Raw genomic sequence first — 20,011 nt, forward strand, 5'->3', positions numbered from 1 at the left:
ATTGGGTTTTTGGCCCTTTGTGGAGATTCGTGGTGGCTGTGGTTTAAACCTAAATGCAGGAAGGGCATTAGTCCAATGTGGAGTCGCACTGCGGCCGGGTGCCGGACCCAAAGTACGGCAGAGGTTTTAGATGGGCCTCGTACCCGACCAAGGTGGCTAAGGGTGGACGTTTAACACACACCCTAACCAATTGGAACCTGAGTATGAGTGTACTCATGCTTTGGTTGTCCAGAGTATGAGTGTAGGTGCATGCACTTGTGCTTTGGGGCGCTGATCAACGCATTGTTTTGATCTATGTGCTTCTAGCAATAGAAAGCAYCGTGGGGTTAGGCCTTCGCAGGCAGGAACTCACGTAAAACCACAACGGACTCTGTTCCCGCATTACCCTTTTTATGCCATTTAAAACTTTTTAAGGATATGAAATAATTCTATGAACTTCTATGTGAATTCGAAACGAAATTCTTTCAAAATATCACAAAATTTTGTAATTGTCAGGAGAAATGACATATTTAACTACCCAAGTATTTTAATATTTTCTCCACTTTTTGTCTACAGCTTTTAAAATTCTTAATATTCCCCCATACAAAATAACTGTGTTGTTCATTTTCGCTTTATACAGTCTGTGAGGTAGGTTAGTTTAGATGGTTGATTTAGATAGATCGCACGTGGACTGATATAGAAATGAATCCCCCGGTGGGATGTCTGAAGGTATGTTCGCTCAAGTGCTTAATTAAGTCTTGAACTCTTCCAAAATAGGCATAGAAGGAAATGTTGAGTTGTTTTCACTTCGTCCTCTCTCATACAGCTTCTATAGATGGCGTCTGATAAGATTCCCAGCTATACAGTATGGACACCAATAGGCCAAAAAACTGCAAAAAGCCCCACAACTAGGGAGAGACTAACCTTATTGAGGGCAAAGAGATCACTATATCTTCTGCGATCGATCTTGTGCGAAAAGGCTTTTACGACAGCACTAATAATGGTGATGATCAGGCGCCAACCAAGCTTCCGCGAATCCCAGCTAACTAGTAGTAGAACACAAGAGAATCACCGATCCGCTCCCATTCTACTGATAACGGTTCTATGCTGCCTTTTCTTGCTAGTTCATCAGCTTTACAATTTTCTTCGATTCCGCCGTAACCTGACATCAGTCTTATCACTAAGAGACTCGATGCTATTAGTAGCGAGGTTGGGCACTCCTTGACCAACTCTGAACGCACTGTTAATAGTCACTTCTTTGATGAAGGCTGCACTCCGCCTTATTGGCGGTCTGTGACATAATTTCTTTTAGAATCCAATTATAAGTTTTATAATATGTACAAAAAGATACTTTCATTAAAAAATGTTGTTAATTCAAGGCAAGACAAGATTGTTTTTTTTTGGGTTCCCAAAGATAATTTAAATATTCCCACAAATATTTATTATGTAGAATATTGTGAGTCGCACTAGTGGAGTACAAAACTAATAAAACAAAAGGTGTTGCCTACATTCGGGCGCATTCTACATTAGCAAAGTTCATTACCATACCAAAAGGAGTCAAGAACATCGACTGGAGGACTGGAACATCGACAAATTAAGTTGAACTTTACACAAATAAACTTCAGATTGGAGAATATCCGGTTTTCACTAAAAGTAATCAATCCTAAACACAATTTTTCGAATTTTCTCTGTAATTTTGCAAAAGTTCTCTTGAACATCAATACATACATAAATATACAGAATTTGTAAACACAACGGTCACAATAATATTAATATTTTGAAAGGTGCCAAAACTGGCAATTAGCAATAGGTACATATATATCTGCTTAAAATGTTATTTTTTGATTGAAAAGCCAATTGAGCTTGATGTTTATGGTGGAAACGGGAGAAACAGGTAAAACTTAAAAAACCAGTTTAATATATTTCAAAAGCTATGATAAAGACATATGTACATGTTAGGTATGCATAAGTGATGAATACCTAGCATGCATGTACCATATGTATGTATGCGCGCATAGCAAATAAAATTCATTTCTTTTTAATTCCATTAATTTTTCATTTTTATTTCTTTTTGTATTATTATTTTTTTGTTTTTGCTTTTTATTAATAATCTCGGCTTTTCGCCGGCCACTTATTGTTTACTATTCGCCAAATGCGTGAGTTGGCGGTTTTACCCCGCTTAGCTATGTTGCTTTGCTGCCGCTGGTGCTATGTTGGTGGGCCGTTGAAATGACCATTTAGCGCTTTGCCGACTGGCTAGCAGTCAAGGTGAAAGTTGTGACATGCGTAGAGGCGCTCTACGCTTCGGCGGCTTAGCGTGAGCGTGCAATTTACTTGCTTTGAGAAATTATGCGATTTTTTCTCCATCGTCCACATACCACGCTATGCCATTTCCACTTTTTTGCTACTACTTTGTATGATGGTGTTGTTGTTGTGACCATTGTGTGCGCTAACTTTTATTTAAACAACGGCACTAATTAACGCATAAAACATTTCGACAATTTTCACAAATTTATTATTTAAGACAATAAATGCGCTTTGGCGTATACATACTTATTGCACACACTGTAAGTTTACTGTATGTTTGTGAATGATGCATAGTTTAAGCTGCTTTCCGCTTTCCGCATACACATGCTAGCGCCTCCTCCACTCGATCAGCGATGTGTAGAAAGTTTGCGTTTATCGTGTGGCAACTAGAATATCCGGCTTGGCGTAGTTTTTGCTACATTCACCGTTGGGAATTAACATTTTTTGCAACATTTTCATTTGTTTTCTTGCTCTTGTTTGCTTTTATTATTTGTTTTTTTTTTGTTCGCATTTCAAAATCTCCTGCAATTTTTGCCGTTTATCTACATGATTGGTGGCGCGGCACGCTTCAATTGGCTGGTCAACACGGCTGCGCAGCCGATTACCGACTCTTTTCAAAAGTTGCTCGCTTACTGTACTACTGCATTAGTATGTGCGTGTATGTATGTTTGTGTGGCATGTCGTTTTCATTTGGCTGACGCTGAAAGTTCGCCTTAGTGCCATTGGCAAATCTTCATTTCAACTTGGCAAACATTTTCAGTAAAATTTTTTTATCTTTTGCACGTTGGCGATGTTTGCTTCAATGAAAATGTCTGACGGATGATTGCCGACGTTTGATTGCCGCGTGCAAACGTCGCTGTGTCAATACCATTTTGGACATGCACCAGCGCAAAATTCATTCATAGAAACCCAGTAGGAGTGCAGCGTTTGTTGAGTGTAGTTGCTGTGCGGAATAAAAAAGATTTAAGTGGTTACATGGGGTGTCTTGAGTAAAAAATAGCATTTTTTGATCAATTTTTTTCTCATATAAAAAACGAAAATTTTTATTAGAATTTTCTATTGTTACAAACATACACTATTAACAAACAAATTTTGAAATTCTAGAAAAAAAAAGTAGATATATTTTTTAAACTATTCCGGTGACCCTTCGGAAAAAAATGCACCCGCGTTGGCAGGTTAACTCCTTACTGATCAACTAAACTGAAAAAATATGTGTTTACGTACGTGTTTTAGTTAAAACCTTAACTTAGAACTTGGGTGAAGGAAAAAAAAATGAAAATTGAATTTATGGCAAACATTTTTAAAACAAATTTAAAATTTCGAGAAATTTTTTTTTCAAATATTTTTAATCGAGAAAAAGTTCTTCATCCAAGACTTTAAGAATTGTATCTCAAAGACCTGTATAAAATTTCATGAAGATCGGTTGAGTTGTTTTTGAGAACTTCTGCCAATCGACTTTTTGGAACCGTAAAACCATGTAACCCCTTAAGGAGTGTATGACCTCATAGCAATTGCATCAAGCTATTTACACGCCCGAGATGGGAATTAGTTCTGGCACTGGATCTCAGGAGCCGTCAACACATGTGTGGTTGCAAAATCCTTCTGGCTATTGAAGATCTATAGAATTACTTACTCTTAATAAGGTTCATCTAGTTGTAATTATAGAAGTTCTAGCTGTAGAGTACTTTGAGGGCACTCATGCGGCAGGTTGAAGATTTTGGATGACAAAACATGTCAAAGATGGTTAAAGGAAGGTGAAGTGGAAACATCAAGGCACTGCCCCAATGTAGCTAGATGCTAGTATCTTTTTGTAGAATATATAAATTTGTCATCTAGGTTTAGAAAGCAGGAAATGAGAATATTTTCCGATTATTTTCTTATCTATTTTAGCCAAAATCTGGTAATGAAATGAACCTTTGAAATACTCTTTAAATTATTTCATTAAGTGAGTTGATAAGATTTACCTAAGAAATTGCTTATTAGACAATGTAACTAGTTCCAAAATTGTTCTTAAATAATTAAGTGTCCACTTATGAATAAAAAAAAAGTTTTATGAACATAGCCCCTTAAGTGTTTCTGTCCCACAGGGTCCACATTTATGCATTATTTCCGTTTAGTGTCTTTCGTCGTTGTAGCAGCTTGATGTCGTTGACAAAATCATTCTTCCACCAACAACTACAAAGTTTTCTGCTCCAATGAAGCATTGAATTGACATTGCATTACAGTTGATGTTGCAGCAACAAGCAATTGAAGCAATGACTGCAGTCTGATAGAGTTGCAATTGCACACAAATGCATGCATTCATACACATTTGTGTACGTTGTTGTTGTTGCCACTGTCAACGTTGTCAATGTCAATGCTTTATGCTGTTGCTGCTGCTGTTATTGCTGTCACCGAACTATATCTGCCATCTGCTTGACAGCACGTTCTTATTTCATTTCATTTCATTTCACGTTTCTTCGTTTTGCTTTGCGACAAATTCGTTGTTTTTATACCCTGAATAGTGTATATTAAGTTTTTCACGAAGTTCGCAATACCTAGTAGAATACGCTGGAGGCTCGATAAAATATTTATGGGAGTATAAATGGTCAGCGTGACAAGCTGAGTCGATTTTATCATGGAACACTGTCTGTATATACGCGAACTAATCCTTCAGTTTTAAGATATTGATCTGAAATTTTGCGCAAGTTATTTTCTCCACAAGAACTGCTTATTTGTCGGAATCGCCGATATCAGTTTACTATGTTAAAAACCCATCGAACAAAATTATCTCTTGTATAGAAGAAAACTTTGTTATTTGACGAGATATATGTTCACAAAATTTAGCATAAATTCCTACTCAAAGAAACACTATAATCTCAAAAAATATTCGAACACTGATCACTCAAAATCAAGATATTATATAAATCTTTCTATATCCTCATATGTTGTACTAAATGCACCTTTGAAGGGTATTATAGCTTCGGTGCAGCCGAAGTCTATATTTTTTCTTGTTTCTTGTTTCTGTTTCTTTTTTTTTTTTTGTTTTTGTTTTCCTACTACTGCTCCTTCTACTACCTTTCCGCTGCACTGCTTTTGCATTTTTTCCTCCACATTGCTTAGTGAAACCCGTTTAAATTAAATTGACAACAGAGTGCCGTTTGTTGCAACAACATAGCAATTGTATTGTTGTTGTGCAAATACATATAAGTATATATATGGTTTTTCATATATTATTTGAATATTATTATAGTGTTTCGGTTGCTGGTGCAGGCAGTACCGTACACAATTTCCACTACGAGTTTGTTGTTTTTGTTAATTCTACTACTTTGGTCGTAGTTAGTGGTTTTACTAGCTCTTCTTCTTCAGTTGCTACTGTAAATGTCATTGACAAACCGACTGTCACTCATAAATATAACATTTTCACACACATATGCACATAAACAAGTGCGTTGCAAGGCAGCTAACTCTATGCGTTGCCGTTTGGCGCAGAGCTCCCACTTGCAACATGTCAGACGAAAAACGCAAAAATGAAGAACAAAAAACTAAAAGTTTGTATAAAAATAAAAAGTTGCACCAAGCAAGAATATCTGCGCTCTGGGGAATCGCTTAGCGCTCAGCTTGAGCATGCAAAAAAATTGTGAAAAACATAAACATAAATGTTTTTATTAAAAAATAGATGTGCTCACTCACACAAGTTTCTCCCTAATGCCACAACAACAATTCAAGTTGGATAAATGTGTCACCGCAGCACCGTTGAGTCTTGCAACGGTTAGTGCCAACTGCTGACCAACGCTAGCTAAACTTACCCAGCTAACGAGTTGCTGCGCCTGCTTTTCAACTTCCCTCCCCCATCGCTTTGCTGCTTGCTCACTGGCAACTGTTGTTGCTGTGCTTGTTCTTATGCAAGCATTTAAGAATTTTATATTTGTTGTGACACTGCAGATGTGTACATAGATATCTATATACCTACGTATGGTGATTTTCGTGGAAAACCGTTAACAATACAGCAAGCAAATACCAGTTTTGTGATGGAATTTATGACTAGAAAGGAAGGGGCTTGGGATGTCAACTAACATTAAAGAATTTCTTAGTTTTTACGTAAATTAAAAAGAAGTCAAGCTATTCTGAGGTAAACTAGAACTTAACTCAGGCTGCTTGATCATGTGTGGGAACAGAAAAACTTGCAGTACTCTTCAGTTTTCGTAGTCCGTTTGAACCAAGAAAATGATAACTTGCATGCCCATAATCAAAAAAAAAAAAAAAAAAAAAAACGGTGTGATATCACACAACCTTAGTGCCCAAAACACCGATTCAATGCGTGAAACTATCTGCTCACTGATGTGTTATCTCAATAAATTCATTGATTGATGCGATGTATGGGAAATGGCACCGACTTCCTTCTAATTCAGGCGTCAAATAGTCGGTTATCATGGCGCGATAATAGTGGCCATTTTTGAAGAAATGTGGATCGATGATTCCACCGGCTCTCGGCTCTTCGGGTTGCTCTTCCTCCCAAATGAGGCAATTTTGCTTTTTTAGATATCCATTGAGCCAGAAATGAGAATTATCGCTAAACAAAATTTGGCTCCAAAACGTCGGATCTTCTTGGAATTTTTAAAGAGGCCATAGAGCGAAGCGATTTCGGTTTCTTGCACACGCTGTGTTTTGTGTGCTTTTAATTTAAGATCTCGCCGTAAAGTGCGTCAAGTCGTTCCATACATCAGTCCGAGTTTCTACGAAGGACATCTAATCGACCGTCCACGGTCTTCCTTTACACTCTCAGCAACAGCTTCACTGGACGTGATCTATAAGAGGGATGTGGAAGATTCCAAACCCTTATCAGCAATCTAATGTCTTCATATAACAACTCCTTTATCTAATCTAGAGTATTTCATTGCTATGCATTTTTATATATAATTATATTTATCTTTGACAGATTTGACAGGGGATTTCATACCGATTTGGCAGCAGAGTCATTTATTTATATATCCATTTGCCATTTTTTCCATTACCTTCAATGTCTTTATCAGCCTTGCAGGTTTCGTTTTCTCCCTTACCCTGTCTGTCGAGACATGGGGAGTTTGGACTAACGAGAAATAAATTTCAAGCTGCAATGAGTTGATTTCATAGGTTTTTTTGTTTATATCAAGCTTACGGTAGAACACATTTTCTATTTAAAAGCTTAATGGACAAAACAATTAAACTTTACTCCCTTTCTGTAATGTTGATACGTATTAAAGTTGTCACAAGAAGAGAAAGTATTGAATTTTATACAAAAAAACCAACAGGCTATTAAATGATAAGAACGCTGAATGGCATCCTACCAAATCCTTTTCCTATTATGGCGACTTGAAAAACCACACAACAACAACACAAATATAATCAATAAAAGCGTAATTTACCTTCTTTTCGACTAACCGATACTAGCACCCGTAACAATTCATTCTTCCACATTCCAAGCACTCATGACATGGAATATTGGGTCAAAAGTTCATGTTTGAAGTCAATTGCAAATGCCACCTGCTAAACCGCTTCTAAATTAATTAACAATAGCCAAATGTGCAGATTGTAGAACATTAACAACACCAATGCTGCATACCGCATAATCACATCAGAGTCAGTGGTCAAAATGGGTTGCTGTTGTGGCCGAGTGTTTACACCAGCTCGTTTTCCTGTCAACACAAACAAACGCAAACACACAGCGGGTGTCCCAATTTCTTGTAATCGCACATAGATTGCAAGGCTGTTGGCCGCTTAAAGTTGGTCAAATCGACATTTTCGCCACTCGTAAAAAAGAACTGGCCTAGCGGCATACTTTTGCTCTGTTGCTGGCCATAACTCTACGCCAATGGTGGTTCCAGCTGCGCAGCGGCATTGCTATTTGGCTCATACAGCAGCGATTCTGGTAGCGCCAACTAATCAATGAAAAGACCAAGAAGCTGCGCAGGCGCAATACGAGCTGAAAAACTAAACTGGGAAGCTGGAAAAAGACACAAGTGTGGTACTGAAATACTGAAATAAGCGTGGCACACTTTTCGTGACTGTCTCTCGGCCGTTCGGTCATTTAGTTGTTCATAGCCTACACTTTCAGCAATATGCCAACTTACAAAGCTAATAAATGTATATGTGTATGTTTGTGTATGCTGCGCCTGCAGTGTCTGTCTTCCAATTTACTTGTATTCGCATATAAGACAGGAATTTCGCCATCGTTGGACCGATACGATTGCCAGTGTAACTTACTGTGTATTTATTGTTTTTGTAGTTGTTGTAAATCTCACCGATCGTTGTATCGACTGTTGCGTTGCATTGCCGTTGCAGTCAATCAATGCTTGTATGCCGTTAGATGTTCCCGTTTTACTGTTTGTGTTGCTTGTAAAGCGCTCACCTTTATTTCTCGTCTCCCGCAAGCTTCTTACATTCCGTGCACCAACACATACGCAAATGTTTTGTTTTCAAATACAAGTTATCAGATAGATACTATATATGGCAATATTGAGATATGCCCTGCTGGGAGTTGGCAGCATAATTTGATTATAACGGTAATACACTTTGAAGCATGATTTTTGTTTAAAATAAGTGCAGAATTGAAATTTTTTGAATGGCGGTGAATCGAAAAAGCAACTGGCATAATTGCAAAGAATTGAATAGGAAGTGGTTATACCAGTTAAATGAAGTATTTATTTCAAATGTTTGACTACTTTTCACGATATCCAGATTTGCTTTGGGTTTTTTAAATTTCCAGCAACTGAGTGGGTGTATTCATATTAAAAGAAAAAGCTCCCCAAAGCTTCCATTTTCCACTTGGGAATCTATGCGCTCCTGCTACTATATAATGCTTGCTTAGTCTGGTATTTATGCATGTACCATATATCTGGTGTATGAGCTGTCTCTTCGCTGCAGGCGAACTGGTTTGGCATCCACTTCATAAATATTTAAAATTTCCAATAAACTGTGAATTAATGCTTTTGACATTGTTTTTGGCCTTTGTCGTATGCCAACTGTGCTGCCGACTATGCAGTGGCAACGGGAATTCGTTGACACAGTTCAGCATTTTAATCCCAGCTAAGCACATAAACATTCTATAGAAAACGCCCACAGCAAAGAATCTTCATGCAAATGGCAGTGTGTCGAGAGGAAATTTTCATTATTTTCGGTTTTAAGTGTAAAATGTGGGTATATTTCTTAAAAATATAGCGGACAAATACCGGGTGCCTTACACATATTTGTTTTTATCAATTTCATGATGTTGCTTAATGCTTGGGAAACTAAAATTTCTGAAAAATTATTTAAATATATAATTCAGGAAAACACTACTTTACATTTATTAAGAAAAAAATTCACTTAGTGTTATATTAAAGCATTGCTCTGCTGACTAATAATACTTTTGCTCATCCTATCCCGAGAGAACTGCACCGGCTCGGCAGCAAAAGTTGAATCAAGCCATTTTTGATACACAGTTCTGATGTGAACGGTATTCCACTAAGCGTGTTCTACTTCGATCAAAATAAAAAGTAGTCAGAAGAGGCAAGGTCTGGGCAATTAGTCGAATAAGGCATAACTTCACATTCGCTGGAAAAGTCATAAGTTAGAAAATATGCCGACTCTGCCATTTATACATATTGGCATGAAAATATTTTTATAGAAGAATTTTATTTTAAAATATTTTAGAAAATTACAAAACAGTTAAATCTTATTTTTAAACTTGTTTAGAAATATTTGGTTTTATCTATAAATAAAGAAATATATTCTGAAGTCACTGTACGATCGCACTTTTATAGCTGTAAACCTTTTATAGATAACAAATACCATTACATTTAACCAACTTGCCGTCTATATCTCTTTGGCTAACATTTATACAGTTAACCTTTACCGCATGCGCCTTTAGCATTTGCAAATAATTCAACTAATTAAAAGAAGTGGTTTTGCGCATGCGCAGCCTCGCCGTCAAACCAACACGCCATTATATTGCGCTTGTTAAGAGCTGCACGCAAAAATTGTTGTGGAAATGTTCATTTAAAAATTACCAATGCGGCTTGTTTCAACTACTAACAGTGCACACACACATAAGCAAATATATGTATTTATGTTTATAAGTAATTACAGTATTTAGTTGTTGTTTGTTGTTGTCTGTTTTATTTGCCACGGTGCCATTCACCATTCTACATTGCCACATTTAATTTATGCACCAATGCGGTTCTTCATCGTCAAGCTTGATTGTCGAGCGACAACGCCGAAGACGAAGACGACAGTCAATCTTCGTTAGATCGAACTGCAGCTGTGCCCAGTGAGCTTTATTAAGCATGCGTACAAAGTGAATTATTACCAATGGCAGTGGGTTACAGCGAAGAAAACATACTTAAATCTTCAAGTGCTGCTTTTTGCTGATGTGTGTGTGGGTCTGTATTGTCTGCAGTGGCACATACTTGTTTCTAAACTGCTTCTTCTTGCTTGCTTGCTTGGCCAGCAGTAATGACCTTCAGCGCGTTTGGTAGTTGCTGCTCGCGGTGCTAATGTTGATTGTAATTTTTTTCTTGTTTATTATTCATTTCAAACACACATAAGCATGTGTGTGTAATGTGTGACTTACTGGCTCTATAATGTGTCCATGACTGTCCACTTTTAAGAATATCACCCATTTGTTTGCACAATCCATTCTTTACGGCTATAAGCAGTCTTAAACAACTTTTTTCTTGCCATTTCCATAGACTTGGCAAGGCGCTGACGCTTAATTGTCTACACAAGTTTGTTGTTGTTATTTTCTTTTACTTTTTTTATTCAATGTTACTTTGTGAACTCGCTGCTTTTATATGCTTTTAGTGTACTTGTACATTTTTATGTACTGCCGGTCTTTGAAATAGACTTCCTGGAAACAAAAGATCTTAGCGACGAACTTTTCTAGCATTTTGTGGTCTAATGCTTTATCAGCTGCGTGTTTTAGTGGCAATATGTTGCTTTTTTAATTCATGACTTAAATTATGAAATTATGTAACATTTTAACCTTTTGCACGAATTGGTCTTTACAAGCGCTCTCTATGCCTTGTAAAGGTTTAAACAATCGTGGGAGATTTTTTTCAGTGTTTTCTTTTTAAATAATGAAATAACCAAGGCAGTGCTCTGAAATTTCTCTGAAACTCTGAAAGTTTTCGTTGATTTTTAATGAAAATGAATTTTATTGTTAGGAAATGGTTTCAAATAAATTATTCGACGTCTTGCCCATTATTATTCTCAACTTTTTCCATCTTTGGGGCAAAACTCGAATACCATTATAGTAAAGCTGCTCATCTTGTGATTATGTCCAAGAAACAAGCCATTTTTCGATGTAGTCTAATGAATGGAACTGCTTCTGAGGCAGAACATGTGTCACCGAACAGAGAAATAATAATCAGGCGGTGTAATATCAGGAGAAGGTGGTAAATGGGGTAGGATTTGCCATTTAAGCGGATTTGGCAACGTGAGACCGAGCGTTAACATGCAACATAATCACTTTTTGTGCCTATCCTGATATATAGGTCGCTTGCGCAGTGCTCGACGCACTTATCAATTGAAGTCGTTACAATTCCCCATTGATGCTTTCGTTTGGTTAGAGTAGGTCATAATAAATAACCCAAGTTTCTTGTCTCTGTATCATTCCCAATGCATGTAGTTTCATTAAAATAGCTTGGCTGATGACTCCTAATGCTGAAGCAAGCTTATTTTGCGTTTCGCATCAAGCAACGTCTCCAATTTATCATAATTATTGGAGTTCACGCGATTTCTGTGACCGAAAGAAGAAAATCAACACTTCCGTAAATGATTTGTGATTACTTGGCGACAAACCATTCGAATTCGCACAACCATATGACACATAAAAAAAATCAGTGTGTGGAAATGCATTTACTTTTTCAAATATCTAGACTAAGTTTGTCACGTTTTGGATATATAAAAATTGATCCTCACTAACTGCTGGAATCATCTTTTGACAAACAGTTGAAACTAAGTTGCGGACCTACTAAAAATATTTTCAATTTGAAATATTTTTTTATCTTTATATCTTTAAAATAATACTTTTAACATGTTTTTAATCGATAAATGAAATTTTCTCATTCTTGAAAAAAAAATTTCAAAAATTAATTTTGGAAATCCAGTGAATTTTCTTAAAGTTTCTTAAAGTTTCAACTTATGGTATCAACTTTATAAATCATTTTGACATTTGGTTTTCGGCAATTACTATTGATTTTATATATTGCATTTACATTTAGACACTTAAAAAACAGTATTGAAAGATTTTACATATTCTTAGTAATGATTTTTTTGTAATTTAGATAATTTTTCGGCGTTGTTCTTTAAATCTATTTAATTTTGGAAAGAGTATTACTTAAACCAAAATATTTTTTTTTTTCGAAATYTTTCTTCTACTTCTAACAAAAAATTTCAAAGGTCATTTGCTTTAACTGAGCAATTCCATAATATATTATTTTCATACAAGGCGGACATACTAATTTCAACTTTCTCCTAAGTATAGGCAACAGTTGTAAGTAATAATTTCAACCTTCTCCTAAATGTAGGCAACAGTTTTGAGTATTAAGTGAGTACGGTGGTCTATAAAGTTGTATGTATTTACGCTAACTTAATTTTCTTTGATTAATCGGGACCAACCAACCAAACCACAAAATATTTATAAATTATCAATAAAAATATTTTATTGTCAGCTTTTACGAATATTGGCGTTCAGAAGTCTAATTTTCATCCTACAGTAGATTTGCGGTGAAAAAAAATTGCAAGTTTTTGTATAAAAATTATTTTTACGTTTTCATTTACCACGCTCAGTTAAATTTACTAGCTATAAAAACATACACAAACGTGCATACATTTACAAATTTGCCGCATTCAACTATTTATTAATTTGTCACTGAAACTCGAAAAAAGATTGATTTATGCAAACGATATTTTGCATAAAATGAATATCTCGGCAAATTATCGCAGTTTTCTCAATCAATACACTTTTATTGCGGTTTATAGTTTTTGTGCGCAGCGCTGATTTCGCCTTGTTGCTGTCGCAAGCGTTCGTTGCCCTTGGCATCCCTTCATAAATTACCCGCAAACAATCACACAGGCCATATTGTGAGCGTGGCCAATACAAACTGAGTCATCAATTTAGCATTTGAATTCGATGCGACGGTGTGTATGAATGCCATGAGAAGGTGAAGTAGGAGATGGGCTGTTAAATAAAATTTATTGTGTATTTCGACAACTCTCAATTTGTGCACTCAATTTGCAGTTATGCAAAATGTCAATTAACCTCAATTCAGCTCACGTAGCGCTGCCGCCGCCGCTGCCACCGCAAAGAGGGCGATCATGAAGCAGGCGAAGACGAAGATAATACGTCTTGACTGCAAAGAATGCTAACAAAATGCCTTTTTCGAACCTCTTGCTCTATAAATATCTAACAAAGTATGCATGCGCGAATTATTGCTTGCCATTTAATTGCGATTAATCGCTGGATTTAGTGGCTTACTTCTTTAGGGCCCTTTGCGCTGTTTGGCAGATAATTAAGCTATTGTAATTATCAAAGTTTAGCAAGAAATACCGCTGAGATTAAGAGCAATGCCCAATAGTGAAGAATTAGAGATACCAATACCTATTTAAGTCGGACATGTTTAGTTTAGCTGCTCATTTACAAAACGAATTTGTTTATTAAAAATAAAAAATTTAAAGTGTTGAAAAGTTTACTGGAAAAGAGGCCTTGTAGTATGTCATACCTGTATACAAGTAACACAACGGTATTTCGATAAATTATTTTTCATTTGTTATTATTTTTACTTCCATTTCGAAGTTGCCTTTAAGAGCGTATTCATTTTTATAAAACACTTTAAAAGGTATAACTACTACATCATTTTAATTCATTTATTTTTGATAAAAGGAGGCAATTAGAATTGTTGCAGCAATATTTTCGTTGAAGTTTGAAATAACTTTTCATGACAAAAAATATTCTCAGTTTGACGTTGTTTGCTCAGGTAGTCCGAAATAGTCCTACAGTTTTCAAGATATCGATTAGAAATTTTGATTTCTTTTTAAAGAAGCTGCTCGTTTGTCAGAACCTGTCAAACTCATCGATCAGAATCAAGTCTTTGCATTGACAATGTTTTTATTCGATGAGATATCTTCAGAAAATTCAACGAAGATTTTTATCCAAAGCAACGGTATAGTCTCCGAACATATTGTTTAAGGGGTTACATGCCTTTCCTCGGGTAAAAAAGCCTTTTTCAACAGTTTTTTCTCATATAAAAAATTAAACATTGTATTCGAATTTTTTTTCGTTACAAATATATACTATTATATATTATTGCAAGAATAACTCCATACAGGATCAACTAAAGTGAAAAAATACGTGTTTTAGTTAAAACCTTAACTTAGAATTTGGACGAAGGAAAAAAACTGAAAATTTTACTATCGGCAGACAATTTGAGAAAAATTTAAAATTTCAGTGAAATTTTTTTTTTCAAATAGCTGTAAACGAAAAACAATCTTTCGTTTAAGTTTTTAAGAATTGTATCTAAAGACCTGTGTAAAATTTCATGAAGATCGGTTGAATAGTTCTCGAGGAATCTTTCCAACCGACTTTAAAAACACAGTTTCGAGCAAAACCCGTTTAAAGAAGGTGCACTCAGCTTAGCTAGACTTTGATCAACTTGAAAATATAGAACAATATTCTAGAGGAGCTGTAGAATTTAATAAGATAATAACAACAATCGATTTTATAAAGCCATAAGATCATGTAACCCCTAAAATCGGACCATCACAGCATAGTAATAGCTGCCTATACAAGCTGACCTATCAAAATGAAGATAAAGATTTCCTATACTCTTTCATGTCATAAGAAACTAATCTATGAATGGTATTATGAATTATTTTCAGTGCATCCAAAGTTAACGATTTTTCTATTTTTTCTAAGTATTACAGAAGTTCTTCGAAGTTAACCTTACAGTTTATACATAAAAAGGCGAAACTTAAAGCAAATGCCACATTAAATACTTGATTCAATCGGTTTAATTTAAAATGTAAGAATGGTTTTCTTCAATTAGTGAGTTTAATTAACCAACAACAACTTTTCAACTACATGATCATTAATTATTCTAAACACTTGCACACTTTTTAAAGCGATTAAACCAATTAACTCTGAATAAATCAGACAGAAAATTATCATTATGGATTATTTAAAACAGAATATATTTTATCTGACAGTAGAACATTAAAACAGAACAGCAAATAAAAGTAGTGAAACATAAAGACCACGACTGCTAGTAAATTACAGTGCTGTTGGGGCCACCGTTGCACAAAATCAAGGTTAACACGTTCGGCCTCTTTCTACGACAACAACACACGGCGGCGGCGCAATAAGCAAGCGTTCATTTATTTCGATAATAAAACTAGAATGAAACACAATTTCGTGCCAAATGCAATTAGAGCGCAGTAACACTAAACAATAACAACAAATATACATAAAAAATAAGCAACAAAACGACTAGAATATTCGGAAAAATATAAAAATCGACCGTTGAATTGCAGGAAAAGTGCAAAATAAACAAAAATCAATTGTTAGCACAGCAAGAATGTAGTAAAAGGAGAAATAAAGGAGTGAAAGGAAGTATTTACAATAAAAAGAAAAACAACATTGGCTTTCCACTTTGTGACACGTTGAACCAATTCGTGTGCTCTCAACCAGCCAATTGGCCATGTCCGGACTGTGACCACCTGCAGCAACACAATCGCCTGCCAATCAGCTCATTCATGTAAATTAAATAAACCGCAATGCTTTTAAGCGTGATTAAAGCACAAATTATATATGCATGATTTATGTATGGCTGTGTGTATGTACGTATTAAAACTTACAATTACAATCATCGAATCAACGGCAAATTATGCACTTGCAACACACCTTTGTTTTGCTATATGTTGTTGTTTTTTACCAATTTGTGTGTATGTGTTGCCACCAAAAGCACAGTCGTGCATCGGCGCGGAGTGTTTGAGTCGTTTACCCCACCCCCAATGGCTTGGTTATTAAAAAAGAAAAATACAGTAGAACGTGATTTACAACTTTTCATTTTCTGCACCAGCTGAAAACGCTATATGTTGTGTGTAATTATGTGCATTAGGGTGTGCCGTTTATGACAAGGAAAAAGTATAGAAACAAGAAAAAATATATTACAGAATTTTAAATCTAAAGATAGTAGTCAACATATATTCAAAAAAAAATATATATTATTCAAATCATAATTTTTTATACCATCACCCTAAACTGCTTTCGTATATAGTCTTATATTCTACTTATTCAACATATTTTCCTTTTGTCTACTTTACTTATTGTTTTTCGTGCTTTATTAGCTATGAAATTCTTATATATGTAAATATGATTGTAGTTTTTTCGTTCCTCATTTGTTTCATTGTCCGTCTAGCTTATTGGCTTTTAATTGCTTTCGATTGCTTTTCGACGCACAAAAGCCGAAATTAAGTTGATTGTTTTTTATGCATTTGATGATTTCCTTAAGCATTATCGGGATTTCCATTATTTTTCTTTGAATAGATTAATAGCCACCATAAGCTTTGTTAGTCAAACAATTTCGAATTTGTGTCAACGATTTAAAAAATTGTGTATCCACTCAATTACATTCACAATCCGAAAACTTACATTGACAATAGATTTTCGTTAAATCCTTTTCATTTCAAAAAACTTGTTTTCAATTGAGTTTAGAGGATTTGCAATCCATTACATTATAACAACTTTCTTTGCGGTGAGAAATAGCTGGCGTTTTCATTTCCAACTTCTACACAAACTATATAGTAATTGGGATGGTTCATTGGTTTTCCGAATTTGTGCTGTTTAAGCTCAATTTTATTTGAAAAGTCATCCTTGCGAAACTTTTACCATTATGTTAATCCCTCAAGCATCTAGAAAGATCAAGTTTTCTATTATGTTCCGAAAACTCTAGTACCAATTTATATATAAGGCATAAAGAAACAATTATGGCGTTAAACCGAATATAGGCTAACTTACATCTGCAGTACGCTTCTGTTGGTATGATATTTCAAAGTTCATTGAAAGTACACATACTATTTCTTTAATCAAATCTACACATTCTACCTTGCTTTAAACACTATCGATCCATTGTTTGAAACCATGTCACCATTCTAGAATAACGCCAGAAAAAAACTATAGATAATTTTTATTTTTTTGTAATGAAGACGGTAAATGTTTTTAAGAATAGTGTTGCGAACAAGTAGGTTCTTTTTTCTTTAGAATATAGAAATATAGAATTGAATTAGATAATAAAAAAAGGTTTTCTGTGTAGCCGTGAAACTCATTTAAGCCCCGTCTAAAAAAAGTTGCGTAGCTGTAACTATATCGCACTTTATACCGAAGATATCGGCCAATCTTTCACATATACATTGTGACAAAAAAGTAGAAACTGTAATTTAAATTCCCTGGGTAAATGATATTTCAAAAATGTATTTTGCTAAGTTGGCAGGACTGTCCTTAACTTCTATGCCGAATATGAGCCCGATCAGTCCAATCAGTTTGCTTATAACACCTACTTAAGTCGGTTCACCGTAGTAGTGCATGCGGTTTTGCAAAGGATAAAAATATCGAATAAAGAACTTGTCTTAAATTTTGTATTTCTAACCAAATTTTGTTAGCGGATTTACTACGAATGTTGGAAAAATCTTACAGTGATTCAGCAGTATCAAAACCGAGTGGTGCAAAGCCTTGAAAGACCGTCGAAAGATCGTTGAAGACATGACTCGTTCTGGAGGACTTTCAACCTTTTCAATTGATTAAAATATTTAAAAAAGGTAGAAACCGTTAGCTTGACATTCTCACGAATCCTTTTGAAAGATTTTGCTGGATACTTTGGAGGCAACAAAAAAAATTTTGATGAATAATTAAATATTTTTCGTTTTATTTACACTATACTTTTACGTCTACTTTTTTGTAACAATATATTAATGAAATTTAGAGAGTATCTTTATACTATCGCAACAAAGTTGCTAAAGAGAGTATTATAGTTTTGTTCACATAACGGTTGTTTGTAAGTCCTAAAACTAAAAGAGTTAGATATAGGGTTATATATACCAAAGTGATCAGGGTGACGAGTAGAGTTGAAATACGGATGTCTGTCTGTCTGTCCGCCCGTCCGTCCGTGCAAGCTGTAACTTAAGTAAAAATTGAGATATCATGATGAAACTTGGTACACGTATTTCTTGCCTCCATAAGAAGGTTAAGTTCGAAGATGGACAAAATCGGCCCACTGCCACGCCCACAAAATGGCGGAAACCGAAAACTTATAAAGTGTCATAACTAAGCCATAAATAAAGATATTAAAACGAAATTTGGCACAAAGGATCGCATTAGGGAGGAGCATATTTGGACGTACTTTTTTTGGAAAAGTGGGCGTGGCCCCGCCCCTACTAACTTTTTTGTACATATCGTGAAAACTACTATAGCTATATCAACCAAACTGTATATAGTCGCTTCCTTTTGGCATTTCCATGTACAGTTGAAAAATGGAAGAAATCGGATAATAACCACGCCCACCTCCCATACAAAGGTTATGTTGAAAATCACTAAAAGTGCGTTAACCGACTAACAAAAAACGTCAGAAACACTAAATTTTACGGAAGAAATGTCAGAAGAAAGCTGCATTCAGGCTTTTTTTAAAAATTGAAAATGGGCGTGGAGTCGCCCACTTATGGACCAAAAACCATATCTCAGGAAGTACTCCACCGATTTCAATGAAATTCGGTATATAATATTTTCGTAATGACATGTACCAAATATGGGTGAAATCGGTTCACAACCACGCCTGAAATTTCGATTAACACTTTATCATGCGAGAGTATAAAATGTTCGGTGACACCCGAACTTAGCCCTTCCTTACTTGTTTTCTGATAATAATGTCCCAACCATATCATATATTTTCATATTTATTTAGGTCAATAAGGGCGATATTTTAATGAAGTAATATGCTTAAGAAATTTCTTAAGAATGTAATACAAATTACTTGTAACTTCAATTAATCTCGCTTTTATGTTTTGCTGTCTCATTTCAGCACCATAAGCAAAGAGTGAATGCAACTTTAGAAGGTAAGTGAAACAGCTACTACATCTGAAAGTTAAACAGCAAAATTCCATGTATTTTCACTTTTCATTAATAACTAAACTTAATAAATGCATAAGTTTGTGCAACACATAAGCGCCACGTCATCCGCCTAGTGAATATGATTCTAACGCGACTTGCAACGAAGAACATTGCCAGTATATGTATAAATAAGCAAACATGTGCATATATAGTAGATATGGTATATGTATATATCGGCACTTAATTAACTCACCTTCTCAAAAATAGCAAATTTATGCACACATAACACTTAAGTACATATTTGCATTGCTATGTGTGCGCTTTTTCTGTGCATAAGTAGAAGCAACTTCACACTTTAATTGCAAAACTTGCTGTTTCAAGGTAGAAATTCACTTTTCGCTTTCGCATTAGCCCAAGCGTATGTGGCATATGTTTTCTGTTTGCAACTAAATTCAAATTTGTTTACTTACAACATGTGTATTTACATATGGACACAAGCAAATGTTTATGTTTCTGTGGTATTTTGGTGTTTATGCATTGAATTGCAAGCAAGCCAACTGCAAAGTAGAAATGTGAGAAAATAATGCGCTTTGGATGTTGCACACTCAAGTTGTTGCAGTTAGAGTACAT

The 20,011-nt window shown here is 35.2% G+C and overlaps 1 protein-coding gene across 6 annotated transcripts in view; it reads left to right on the forward strand.

Annotated features, from left to right (window-relative positions):
• The window catches only part of LOC108977376, a 115,500-nt gene that overhangs the window by 41,338 nt on the left and 54,151 nt on the right, over positions 1-20,011 (forward strand). For 5 of the 6 annotated variants that reach the window (XM_018947025.1, XM_018947022.1, XM_018947026.1 and 2 more), the window contains one exon: positions 19,353-19,386. The exons of the other annotated variant lie outside the window; for it this stretch is intronic. The gene's annotated coding sequence lies outside the window, so the exon portion shown is untranslated. The remainder of the gene's footprint in view (positions 1-19,352; positions 19,387-20,011) is intronic. 6 annotated transcript variants of the gene reach the window in all.

This window comes from Bactrocera latifrons, unplaced genomic scaffold (assembly GCF_001853355.1).
Source record: "Bactrocera latifrons isolate USDA-ARS-PBARC rearing strain unplaced genomic scaffold, ASM185335v1 scaffold_88, whole genome shotgun sequence".
In the NCBI taxonomy this organism is placed as follows: domain Eukaryota; kingdom Metazoa; phylum Arthropoda; class Insecta; order Diptera; family Tephritidae; genus Bactrocera; species Bactrocera latifrons.